General features: G+C 45.7%; 1 long non-coding RNA gene across 2 annotated transcripts; it reads right to left on the minus strand.

The window, feature by feature from the left end:
- Positions 1-2,890: 2,890 nt before the first annotated feature.
- Positions 2,891-12,593, minus strand: LOC139256294 (uncharacterized). Of its 2 annotated transcripts, none has more exons than XR_011592157.1 (4): positions 12,480-12,593; positions 11,606-11,706; positions 9,491-9,605; positions 2,891-3,551 (listed from the first exon to the last, which is right to left on the minus strand). It is a non-coding gene; the product is annotated as an uncharacterized lncRNA (long non-coding RNA). The 2 variants fall into 2 exon arrangements; XR_011592158.1 differs by having other exon boundaries at positions 11,594-11,706.
- Positions 12,594-13,570: the final 977 nt, after the last annotated feature.

Here is a 13,570-nt window from a genome sequence, read left to right on the forward strand (position 1 = left end):
GGATTGATTCAGGACAGACAGCAGGGATTCAGGAAATAACACAATGCAGTGAGAAAGGAAATGCAGTGGAGGTTGTGTAGATGGATTGTCAAAAGATGTTTGATAAGGTGCCGGACAGGAGGCTTGTTGATCAAATTAAGGCTCACGGTATTAAAGGGAATGGGGCAGTGTGGAGAGGAATTTGGGTAAAGGGCAGAAAACAGAGAGTAGTGGTTAATGGATGTTCTTCAGACTGGAGGGATGTAAACAGTGGTGTCCCCAGGGTCAGTGTTAGGACCATTGCTCTTCTCAATACAGAGAAATGATCTGGGCTTTGGTATATGGGGCACATGATCAAAATCTCCAGGGAACACCAAAAAGGGCCCATGGCCAACTGTGAAGAGGACTTTAAGTGCCTTCATTGTTTTTACATAGGTTAGTAATTGGGGCAGGTAGATGTGTAATGAAATTTAATGCAAAGAAATGTGCTGTGATAGATTTTGGGAGGAAATGTACATTAAATGGTAAAACTTTCAATGGAGTAGAGGAGCAGAGAGATTTAGGGTTGTAAGATTCTAGCTAATTCCTTGTCTTATTAGGGATTGAGAGTCCACTGTTAGAACAGAAGAACATAAGAAATAGGAGCAGGAATAGGCCATCTGGCTTCTCGAGCCTGCTCTGCCATTCAATAAGATCATGGCTGATCTGATCCTGGTCTCAACTCCACTTCCCTGCCTGCTCCCCATAACCCTTGACTCCCTTATCTTTCAAAACTCTGTCTATCTCCACCTTAAATATATTCAATGATTAATTATTAGCAATTTTAATATCTTAAGAAATATAATTTGACCAGATTCTCTGTGCTCTACCACATCAGAGTAAACATGCAAGTCCCACGTGTCCACAGTAACAGACACGAGGTCAACCCGCTGGATGGAACCTCAGGCACCCTGAGCTTGATCTCCGGTGTCTCCAGTCCTGATTACCCCCTTACATCAGTCTCCCCTCACTGTTATACCCTGCAGTGATCCACCTCTGGCACCGGACTCTTCTTTGTCTTCTCTGCTCGGTTTGGGCAAGAAGCTGGGAAAAGACAGCTGGAATTTCTCTAATTTACAAGGACACTTTCCCTGGTTCCCAGCAGTTACTTTTCTTCAGTAATTTTGTCAGTATCGCTAAACTCCCCTGCCTGCTGTTAGTAGTTGTTTCTTATAGTTTCACAATTCTAGGTATAAACATCACACATTATAATCTAATCTATTGTGTTACTCACTCTGGTTTGAGCTTACATTGTGGTTACTAACAGACAAACCCTGTTCTTTCCCCTGATCTGATTACAGATTCCAACAGTGAGTTCAGTGAATGGAATGTCTCATCAGTGTTGCCATAGTGACCTGTCTGCAGTGAATCGATTGTTTGAGTTACCTCAGATTAAACTTCTCTTTCCCATGATGCACATTATATCAGCCACTTTATGTCAATGTGTTTTAGCCATGTTATGTTAATATCTCTAAAACCTACAAGGGCTTCAGATACATAAACCTTTAAAAGTAGGAGGGACAAGTGATAAAGTGGTTAAAAAGCACATGGGATCTGAGGTTTTATAAATAGGGATGTGGAGTACAATGGGGCAAAGGTCATGTAAACCTGCACAAATCATTGGTTAGGCTGCAGTTCGAATATTGTGTCAGGTTTTGGGGATCTTATACCAGGAAGGATGTGGAGGCCATGGAGATTCACTGAGATGATACCAGGGACAAGAGCCTTTAGTTATTGGGGAGATTGGAGAAACTGGGGTTCTTTTCATTAGAACAAAGGGTAATTGGAGATCTGAGGGAGGTGTTCAAAATTTGATCATGTAAATGAGGATAAACTATTTCCACCAGTCGATGAGTCAGTAACTCGAGGGCATCAAATTCAAATCATCACCAAAAGGCTCAGACCCAGGGAGGAACTATTGAGCACACTGTACAACAATGTTCAGGACACTCACCCCTCCGGATCTGTGTCCAGGGGAGGAACTGATGGGTTTCTCTTATCTTTGGGTTAAATGATGTTCTCATCGAGGTGATGGATGTCAGTGCTGGGGAATGGGGTATTCTGAGATCATATTGTCTGCCTGAAGCACTCTGCAGTCAGGAACAGCACAGGTTAGATACAGAGTAAAGTTCCCTCTACACTGTCCCATCAAACACTTCCAGGGCAGGTACAGCACGGGTTAGATACATAAAGCTCAATCTACACTGTCCCATCAAACACTTCCAGGGCAGGTACAGCACGGGGTTAGATACAGAGTAAAGCTCCCTCTACACTGTCCCATCAAACACTTCCAGGGCAGGTACAGCACGGGGTTAGATACAGAGTAAAGCTCCCTCTACACTGTCCCATCAAACACTTCCAGGGCAGGTACAGCACGGGTTAGATACATAAAGCTCAATCTACACTGTCCCATCAAACACTCCCAGGGCAGATACAGCACGGGTTAGATACAGAGTAAAGCTCCCTCTACACTGTCCCATCAAACACTCTCAGGGCAGATACAGCACAGGATTGCTGCATTGTCGGCGTTGCCATCTTTCAGATGAGTCGTTCAACGGAGGCCCCATCAGCCCTCAAACAATATCACTCAAACAGATTATCTGGCCATTGCTGTTCATGGCAGCTTGCTGTGTGCAAATCATCTGCTGCATTTCCTATACTACAGCAGTGAATGCACTTCAAATGTACTTTGATATTGTTGTACTTCATTGGCTGTAAAGCACTTTGGGACATCCTGAGGTCATGTGAGGTGCTGCATAAGGACAAGTCTTTGTTAAATGGAGGAGAAAAGTTCCAAAAAAGGAACAGTTGGTAACAGGACAACAATTAGTCTCCTCTTATAATGGAGAAATCAAGGAATCGACACAGTGTGTTGGAACCAAAACTGATTTATTTGTCAGATAGCCAGAAAATTAAACTCCGGCCCAGTTACAGGAGAAACACAGCCCGACTATCAGAATGAACACGGTTCAGTCCCGATGTGGTTCACAGCAGAATCCAACCCTGCAATCACTTGTGAACTCGCTGGTGTTTCAGCAGGTTGGATGAACAAGTGAATCCCTTCCCACACTCAGAGCAGGTGAACGGCCTCTCCCCAGTGTGACTGCGTCGATGAATTTCCAGCTCAGATGGGTAACCGAATCCCTTCCCACAGTCACTACATTTCCACGGTTTCTCCATGGTGTGGCTATCCTTGTGTCTCTCCAGGTTGGACGATCAGTTAAAGCCTCGCCCACGCACATAACACGTTTGCAGTTTCTCCCCGCTATACATGGTGCGATTTTTTTCAGACTGTGTAACTGGTTAAAGCTCTTTCCGCAGTCAGTGCACTGGAACACTCTCACTCGGGTGTGTGTGTCTGGTGCTTTTCCAGTCACACTGATGTTTGAAATCTTTTCCCACAGACAAACATTTCTCCTTTCCCTTTCAAAGGCCGATGATATTCAGATCCTGATGCATCGAGTGACTCTGTCAGATCTTGACACAATGTTTGGTTCGAGTTCCCCGTCTGTAAATCCTCCCCTTATAATACCCTGTGAAAGGAGTTTGCAAAACTCATCACTGTAAGGACAGGACAGAAATTCAGAACAGACAATTCTAGTTTCTATGGAACATTCTTTTCTGTCTTGTTCCCCCCAAAGCTGTAAATCCCCATCCCTCCTCCCTGAGCGGAAATCCAAACCCATCGCACAATCTCCATCATTTCTTCCTTCTCGCTATTTTCTTCCTCCCCTGAAGGTGCTGACTCTGGCTGACTTCAGTTCCACACTCAATGGTTCCCCTCCCTCTCCTCCCCTGAAGGTGCTGACTCTAGCTGGGTTCAGTTCCACACTCACTGGTTCCCCTCTCCTCCCCTGAAGGTGCTAACTCTATCTGGGTTCAGTTCTACACTGTATTCTACGGGTATGCTGAGCACCGAGTGTGTGCCTGAAATACGTTCTGGTCAGATACAGAGTAAAGCTCCCTCTATACTGTCCCATCAAACATGTAGAAAGTAAGTTTGAAGTCAGAGGAAACAAGGGGAAAAAAGGGGAAAAAAATAAATTGAAAAGCTTTGTCTAAATGCATGTAGCATTCGCAACAAAATAGATGAATTGACGGCACAAATAGATACAAATGGGTATGATCTGATAGCCATTACAGAGACATGGTTGCAAGGTAACCAGGACTGGGAGCAAAATATTCAGGGGTATTTGACAATTCGGAAGGACAGACAGAAAGGAAAAGGAGGTGGGGTAGCATTGTTAATAAAGGATGGGATCAGTGCGTTAATGAGAAACGATATTGGCTCAGAGGATCAAGAGGTTGAATCAGTTTGGGTGGTGATAAGGAATAATAAAGGGAAAAAGTCACTGGTGGGCATAATCTGTAGGCCCCCTAATAGTAGCTACACAATTGGACGGAGCATAAATCAAGAAATAATGGAAACTTGTAAAAAAGGAACGGCAATAATCATGGGCGATTTTAACCTTCATATATTTTGGTCTCCGTATTTAAGGAAGGATATACTTGCATTGGAGGATATTCAGAGAAGGTTCACTAGGTTGATTCCAGAGATGAGGGGGTTGACTTATGAGGATAGGTTGAGTAGGTTGGGCCTAGACATATTGGAGTTCAGAAGAATGAGAGGTGATCTTATTGAAACTTATAAGATAATGAGGGGGCTCGACAGGGTGGAAGCAGAAAGGATATTTCCACTCATAGTGGAAATTAAAACTAGGGGACATAGTTTTAGAATAAGGGTCCGCCCATTTAAAACTGAGACGAGGAGAAATTTATTTTCTGAGGGTTGTAAATCTGTGGAATTCTCTGCCCCAGAGGGCTATGGAGGCTGGGTCATTGAATATATTTAAGGCGGAGATGGACAGATTTTTGAGCGATAAGAGAGTAAAGGATTATGAGGAGCGGGCAGAGAAGTGGAGCTGAATCCATGATCAGATCAGCCATGATCTTATTGAATGGCGGAGCAGGCTAGAGGGTCCAAATGGCCTACTCCTGCTCCTATTTCTTATACACTTCCAGGGCAGGTACACACGGGTTAGATACAGAGTAAAGCTCTCTCTACACTGTCCCATCAAACACTCCAGGGCAGGTACAGCACGGGTTAGATACAGAGTAAAGCTCTCTCTACACTGTCCCATCAAACACTCCAGGGCAGGTACAGCACGGATTAGATACAGAGTAAAGCTCCCTCGACACTGTCCCATCAAACACTCCAGGGCAGGTACAGCACGGGTTAGATACAGAGTAAAGCTCACTCTACACTGTCCCATCAAACACTCCAGGGCAGGTACAGCACGGGTTAGATACAGAGTAAAGCTCACTCTACACTGTCCCATCAAATGCTAAACCCAGACCATAATGAGCACGGCTCAGGGAGGTTAGTTGCTAGGCACTGCAGTGATGTTATAAAGCAGGGCCAGTCAGCCCAGCGGGTCCTCTCCTTGTCCCGGGGAAGGATCAGGGCCTAGAGTGTGGAACACAATCAAGGGGGGGAAGGAGGTGTAAATGAAGGAGTCGGGATGGAGGGACACCAAGCTTCAGTTTTAGAGCCTGTAGACTTCAGATGGGAAGAGTGAGTTCAGTAGTTTTAGGATCCAGGGAGAGAGCAAGGCACATTGCACATATTCCTATTATTTTATCCTTCTCTCCTCTCCTCCCCTGAAGACGCTGACTCTGACTGGGTTCAGTTCTACACTCACTGGTTCCCCTCCCTCTCCTCCCCTGAAGGTACTGACTCTGGCTGGGTTCAGTTCTACACTCACTGGTTCCCCTCCCTCTCCTCCCCTGAAGGTACTGACTCTGGCTGGGTTCAGTTCTACACTCACCAATGTATGACCTATGTGCCCAATCTCCATGTGTGATCCTCGACAGTGAGTGTCGACAGGCTATTCCACTGTCCTCACCTGCATTTTCCAACAGGGTCACTGGAGCCTCCTCCCAATGGCTCACTGGGTAAAGGTAACACCCAGTGTGACTGAGTCATAGCCACAGGAGGGGCCCAGGTTTAATCCTGTTTGAATATCCTCACCTTCTAATCCCCTGTAAAAGCTGTTTACAAAAGTCATCACTGTAAGTAGGAACATAGGAACAGGAAAAGGCCATTCAGCCCCTTGAGCCTGTCCCACCATTCAATTAATCGTGGCTGATCAGTATTTTAACTCCGTCTACCTGCCTTGGTTCCATTACCTTAATACCCCTGCCTAAGAAGAATTTATCAATCTCAGTTTTGGGATTTTCAATTGGCCCCCAGCCTCCGTTTTATGGGGAACAGAGTTCCGGATTTCCACTATGCTTTAAGAGCATAAGAAATAGGTACAGGAGTAGGCTAAACAACCCCTCGAGCCTGCCGCGCCATTCAACAAGATCATGGCTGATCTTCTACGTCAACTCCACTTTCCCGCACTATCCCCATATCCCTGGATTTCTTTGCTGTCCAAACATCTATCGATCTCAGCCCTGAATACACTCAATGACTGAGCATCCACAGCTCTTTGGGGCAGAGAATTCCAAAGATTCACAACGCTTTGAGTGAAGACATTTCTCCACATCTCAGTCCTAAATGGCCGTCCGTTATCCTGAGACTATGACCCCTAGTTCTAGACTCTCCAGACAAGAGAAACAGCCAATCAGCATTTGTGTGAGGAAGTGCTTCCTGACATTAGCCCTGAACGGCCGAGCTCTGATTTTAAGGTTGTGTCCCCTTGTTATGGACTCCCTCACCAGAGGAAATAGTTTCTCTCCATCCACCCCATCAACTCCTTTAATCATCTTAAACACCTCAATTACATCACCCCTTAATCTTCTATATTTCTCATAATTTACAAACTTCATCACTGTAAGTACAGGATCATAGAATCACAGAAGTTTACAGCATTGAAGGAGGCCATTCAGCCCATCGTGTCCATGCCAGCCAACAAAGAGCTATCCAGCCTAATCCCACTTTTCAGCTCTTGGTCCATGGCCTTGTAGGTCTCAACAATTCAAATGCATAATCCAAGTTCATTTTAAATGCTGCAAGGGTTTCTGTCTCTACTATCCTTTCAGGCAGTGGTTTCCAGACCCCCACCACCCTCTGGGTGAAGAGATTTCCCCTCTAAACATCCTACCACTTTAAATCTACGCCCCCTGGTTGTTGACCCTCTGCTAAGGGAAATAGGTCCTTCCTATCCACTCTATCTCGGCCCCTCATAATTTTATACACCTCAATTAGGTCTCCCCTCAGCCTCCTCTGTTACAAAGAAAAAAAACCCCAGCCTATCCAATCTTTCCTCATAACTAAAATTCTCCAGTCCTGATAACATCCTCCTAAATCTCCTCTGTACCCTCTCTAGTGCAATGACATCTTTCCTGAAATGTGGTAACCAGAACTGCACACAGTACTCTAGCTGTGGCCTAACTAGTGTTTTATACAGTTCAAGCATAACCTCGCTGCTCTTGTATTCTGCGCCTCGGATAATAAAGGCAAGTATTCTGTATGCCTTCTTAACCACCTTATCTACCTGTCCTGCTACCTTCAGGGATCTGTGAACATGCCTTCCAAGGCCCTCCGTTCCTTGACACGTCCGTGCAAGCACATACACCAAATGTTTGAACCTGCGGTTCCTCTTGTACTGAGCAGGATTACTATTGCAACAACACTACTATTTTCTAATTTATTTTTAAAATAAGGAAGATATCCCTAAAAATAGATGAGTGAAAGTTCTTGTTGAATTTTCCTCATGAGTGTCACTTAGTGGGATCAAGTTTTGGCCTGAGTTGCTCCTATTTTCTTGGAGCAACTAGTTTAGAATGGAGTATCTTAGAAATTGCAATTCTCGTCATTTAGTTTGCTCCAGTTCTAGTGAGTTAGAACAGTTTCATTTTAGAACAGATTTTTTTTCAAAAGAGAGCGTGTCTGGCCACTTACGCCCGTTTTGCAAGTTTAGGCAGCGAAAACTTACTCCAAACTAACTTAGAATGGAGTAAGTGTAGATTTTTGCACGCTCAGAAAAACACTTGGAAATCAGGCGTAAGGTACTGAAGGTACTGACTCTGGCTGGGTTCAATTCTACACTCACTGGTTCTCCTCGCCTGAAGGTGCTGACTCTGGCCGAATTGAGTTCTAAACTCACTTGTTCCCTTCCCTTTCCCTCCCCTGATGGTGCTGACTCTGGCTGGGTTTAATTCTACAATCACTGGTTTCCTCTCCCTCTCTGAAGTGCTGGCTATCTTAGATCTGGTCCTGTGTAATGAGATAGGATTAATAAACAATCTCCTAGTGAAGGATCCCCTTGAAATGAGTGATCGGTACCTCTCTGTTTCTGGTATCAGAGTGTGTGTTTTATTCTGTACCTGTCAGTTTTTGTGAAGTGAGTGAGAGATTTATTCTGTACCTGTCAATCTCTGCTATGTGTGAGTTGGGATTTATTGTGTACCCGTCAAGTTTTGATATGCGAGTATGGGTTTTATTCTGTACCTGCCAGTTTCTGGTATGTGAGTGTGGGTTTTATTCTGTACCTGTCAGTTTCTGGTATCTGAGTGTGTACTTTAACCTATATCATCAGCTTCTGGAAGGTAAGTGTGGATATTGACCAGTATCTGTCAGTTTTTCGGATTGGAATATGGATTTTATTCTGTACCTATCAGATTCCGGTATGGGAGTATGGGGTTGAATCGGTACCTGTCAGTTTCTGATATGTGACTGTGGTTTTAATCTGTACCGGTCACTTTCTGGTATCCAAGTGTGGATTGCATTCTGTACCTGACAGTTTCTGGAATCTGGGTGTTGATTATATTCTGTACCTGTCAGTTTTTGCTTTGTGAATGTGGATTTTATTCTGTTCTGGTCAGTTACTGCTGTGTGAGTGTAGGAATTAATATGTACCTCCAGTTTCTGGTATGTGATTGTGTTTTTTTTCTGCACCTGTCAGTTTGTGGTAGATGTGTAGGGTGTCAGTTTCTGGTATTCAAATGTGGATTTTTATCTTTATATGTCAGTTTGTGCAATGTGAATGTGGGATTCATTTTGTATCTCTCATTCTGGGGTAAGTGAGTGTGTGTTTCCTCTGTACCTGTTAGTTTCTGGTATGAGAGTGTGGGTTTTATTCTGTATCTCTCATTCTGGGGTAAGTGAGCGTGTGTTTCCTCTGTACCTGTCAGTTTCCGGTATGTGAGTGTGGGTTTTATTCTGAACCTGTCATTTTCTAGTATCTGAGTGGGATTTATTCTGTATCTGTCAGCTTCTGGTATGTTAGTGTGTTTTATCCTATATCTGTGAATTTTTTTTCCTCATTATATTGGATGAATGCGATTCAGAAATATTTCGAGTAGAGACGAGCTATTATGCGTCAGTGGTACAGTGAGTGAGTGTGGGATTCACTCTGTATCTGACAGTCAGGGGTACAGTGAGTGAGTGTGAGATTCATGCTGTATCTGTCATAAATGCAAATGTTTGTTGTTGTTGTAGAAATGAAATTTTTCAGTTACTTACGGTGGTTAACATTTACGCAGAAGAAAATGTCATAAGCAGCCTCGTGGATAACCGTCAGGAAAGTACTGTTACTGGTGAGATCACGATGTGCTCGATGCAAACTTGGCTAATAACTCTAGAGGTGATGGAAAAGAAAGCAACATTTTGTGACGTTTGAGCGAGATGAGAAAACATAATCAGCGCGAGGAGCCCGATCAGAGAGCTGGCGGGCAAGAAGCATTGAGCTCCTGTTTACTGCCCGATGCTATTTCCAAAACAGCAGGAAAGAACGGTCCCTGGATCTGGGAACTTGCGGAGGCCTTACAGCACATGGATCCAGGAGGCCATTCAGTCCCTCGAGCCTGTTACATAAGGAACAGGGGGAGGCCATTCAGTCCCTCGAGCCTGTTACATAAGGTACAGGAGGAGGCCATTCAGGCCCTCGAGCCTGATACATAAGGAACAGGAGGAGGCCATTCAGTCCCACAAGTCTGTTACATAAGGAACAGGGGGAGGCTATTCAGTCCCTCGAGCCTGTTACAGTGGAACAGGAGGAGGCCATGCAGTTCCTAGAGTCTGTTAAATTAGAATTGGAGGAGGCCATTCAGTCCCTCGACGTGTTACATAAGGAACAGGGGGAGGCCATTCAGTCCCTCGAACCTGTTACATAGGAACAGGAGGAGGCCATTCAGCCCACCGAGAATGTTATAGGAACTGGAAGAGGCCAATAAGCCAGTTGCACATGTTATAATGCAATTGGAGGAGGCCACTCATCCCATCTAACTTATTACACAGGAACAGAAAGTGGCTGTTCAGCACCGAATGTTGTTAGACAGGAACAGGATGAGGCTATTCTTCCCCTCGAGCCTGTTTCATTGGATCAGGAGAATGCCATTCAGCCCTTCCATTCTGTTATGTGGGAAGAAGTGGAGACCATTCAGCCTCTCTAACATTAGAAACATGAGCAGACCACTCAGCCTTTGATTCTGTGACATGGGAACAGCAGGATGTTTTTCATCCCCTCGAGCTTCTTACATTAGGAACAGGAGAAGACCACTCAGTCCCTCGGGTCTGTTACATAGGAACAGGAGTAGGCCAATTCCACCCCTCGGAACTGTTAACCAGGAACAGGAGGTGACCATTCATCCCCTCGAGCCTGTTAGAGGAATTGGAGGAGGCCATTCAGCCCCTCCTGCATGTTATATGGGAACTGGGGGAGGACATTCAGCCACTCGAGCATGTGGTATAGGAACAGGGGGAAGACATTCAGCCCCCAAGCATGTTTAATTAGGATCATGAGCAGGCCATTCAGCCCTTTGACCCTGTGACATGGGAGCAGGAGAAGGCCATAGAACCCGTCAAGAATGTTATATAGGAAGAGGAGGAGGCCATTCAGCTCCTCGAGCCTATTACATTAGGAACTGGAGAGGGCTTTTCAGTTCCTCGAGCCTATTACATTAGGAACCGGAGGAGGCCATTCAGCTCCTCGAGCCTATTACATTAGGAACTGGAGAGGGCTTTTCAGCTCCTCGAGCCTATTACATTAGGAACTGGAGGAGGCCATTCAGCTCCTCAAGCCTATTACATTAGGAACTGGAGAAGGCCATTCAGTTCCTTGAGCCGATTACATTAGGAACTGGAGAAGGCCATTCAGCAACTGGAGTTAAAAAGCAATAGGACAACACAATTCTGCCCCTCGGGTCTGTTACATTAGGAATAGGACAAGGGCAATCATCCCCATGGGATGGTTTCATGGGAACAGGAGGAAGGCATTCAGCCCCTCGAGCTTGTTCCATCGGGACTGGAGGAGGCTATTCAGCCCCTGGAACCTGTTACACAGGAATAGAAGTGGCTATTCATAAGAACTAAAGGAGGCTATTCAACCTATTCTAACCTGATACACAGGTACAGGGGAAGGTCATTCTGCCCCGAGAGCTTGTTACATATTAACAGGAGGAAGCCATTAAGCCCCTCGTGTTTATTACATTAGGAACAGGAGAAGGCCACTCAGTATCTCCAGTCTGTTAATTTAGGAACAGGAGGTGGCCATCAGCCCCCTCGGGCCTGTTACACAGGAATAGGAGGAGGCCATTCAGCACCACAAACATGTTTAATTTGGATAACCTGTCTATGTACCCGCACACTGTGATCGGTACCGAGAAGGAGCTGGTTGCACTGTTCCTTATGTCTCAGGTGGAGGAAACTTCACATTTGTTCCAGTTCCTTCAATTCCTTGCCTGCAGGAGGATAAGGTATCTCTGATCATTCAAGAACAGGAGAGGTAGAAAAGACTAAAGTGATTAATGTAATCGTTCAATTAATATTCATTATGAACATTCACAAAGGGAAGCCAGCGATACAAACAGTGTCAGTGTCTGACTCCTCTGCAGCACTGAGCTTCTGCACACCAAGTGTGTTGGGCAGATTTACAGCAATTTACTGACATCCAGATACAACCCAACCCCTGCCCTGCTTCAGGAATGGGACTACCCGATGGGGCACGGACTTTTACACAGCTCAGATTGCTACTCCCCTCTCCCAGGGCACTAACCGTTCAACCAAAAACAAAGAGCCGCTGTTTAAAACATGTCCTTCACATTTCTCACCCGGTGCCTGCAATAGATGCTCCTTGTATAAATCCTCAGTGTCCGGCTCTGCTTCCACTGCTCGCTGTCCAATGACAACAAACACGATGAGACTGGAACTAAAGCAGGAACGTTCACTACTGATTTGCAGGGAGAAAGCAGCAATGATTGTCAACAGCAGATCCTTCCCATTCTGTCTCCCTTACCCGGGACACACGCTGTCCACACACAGCCCGAGAATGGCCTCTCCCTTCCCCCACTCACTCCACGCACTGAGACCAGTTCTTGCTCCACTCCGCCTGTTACACACAGACTCCGACTCCCCCTGAACTTCCCCCGGACTCAGTGCCGATCTCTGAGCCCATCTGCGGACACGCTCCTAAAGCGATGTGCTGCTGTAAGGAGGCTGCAGCTCGCTGCCTTACCCCGGGGCCGCGGTGACTCAATTCCCGGTTGTTTAAACCACCTTCTTCCGCTCACTGAGTGAATGGCGCTCACAGGCAGGGCTGGGGGAGGGGAGGGCGTATGCGCTCTTCTGCTCACTGGCAATCGACCCAAGGGGCGGGGCTTATCCGCGCACGCGCAGCTCGCTGCAATAATTCAGCCTTTAAAAATCAAAGTGAACTTTTCCAAATTTACTTTTATCAGAATCTGAGCAAAGGAACTGGGCCTGGGGGGGCAAGGACAGAGAATGTTTAAAGCTGGGAACCTTGCCCCTTTGAGATGCTCAATTTGGGATCATTCCGTGCAGGGTGTTTTTCTCTTCGTGAGCCCGTCTTCACAAAACAATCCTGTCAAAACATCGGAGGGACGGCGGAGTAGGAGTGTTTGCTGGGACTGTGCAGGAGTTAATATCTGACAGAAACTGTCCCAGTTTAGTTGAATCAGAGTGAAACACTCGGTTACTGAGAGTAATACCGAACGGCCCTGAGCTGCAAGATTACAGGGAGTACAACAGGCAAGCGAGGGTTAAATGTGGGACCTTGTTTCTCTCACTCTCTGACACTGTCCCGCAGTGTGGGATTAATAATGTGTCTGTATGTGGTACAATATCAGTGAGAGAGGGGACTGTATCTTCTGTCTCCCCAATGGGAACTTTCAGGATAAAACCGGACCTCACAGATCAATTGGGACAGATACTGTGTAAGTCTTTCTGTGTCTCACCGTCCTGCCTCGATCTCTCCGATCTCTCACTTAGCACTCTCCCCCATCTCTGACTCTGTTACAATCCTTTTCTCTTGTACTGTCTGTGAAGGGGGGATACTGTTATTTCGCGTGATGTGGAAACACTTGTGAGTACAACACTATAGGAGCAGGGAGGTCTTACTGCAGTTGTACAGGGCCTTGGTGAGGTCACACCTTGAATATTGTGTACAGTTTTGGTCTCCTAATCTGAGGAAGGACATTCTTGCTATTGAGGGAGTGCAGCGAAGGTTCACCAGATTGATTCCAGGATGGCAGGACTGTCATATGAAGAAAGACTGGATAGACTAGGTTTATATTCACTGGAATTTAG

This window comes from Pristiophorus japonicus, unplaced genomic scaffold (assembly GCF_044704955.1).
Source record: "Pristiophorus japonicus isolate sPriJap1 unplaced genomic scaffold, sPriJap1.hap1 HAP1_SCAFFOLD_704, whole genome shotgun sequence".
NCBI lineage: Eukaryota > Metazoa > Chordata > Chondrichthyes > Pristiophoridae > Pristiophorus > Pristiophorus japonicus.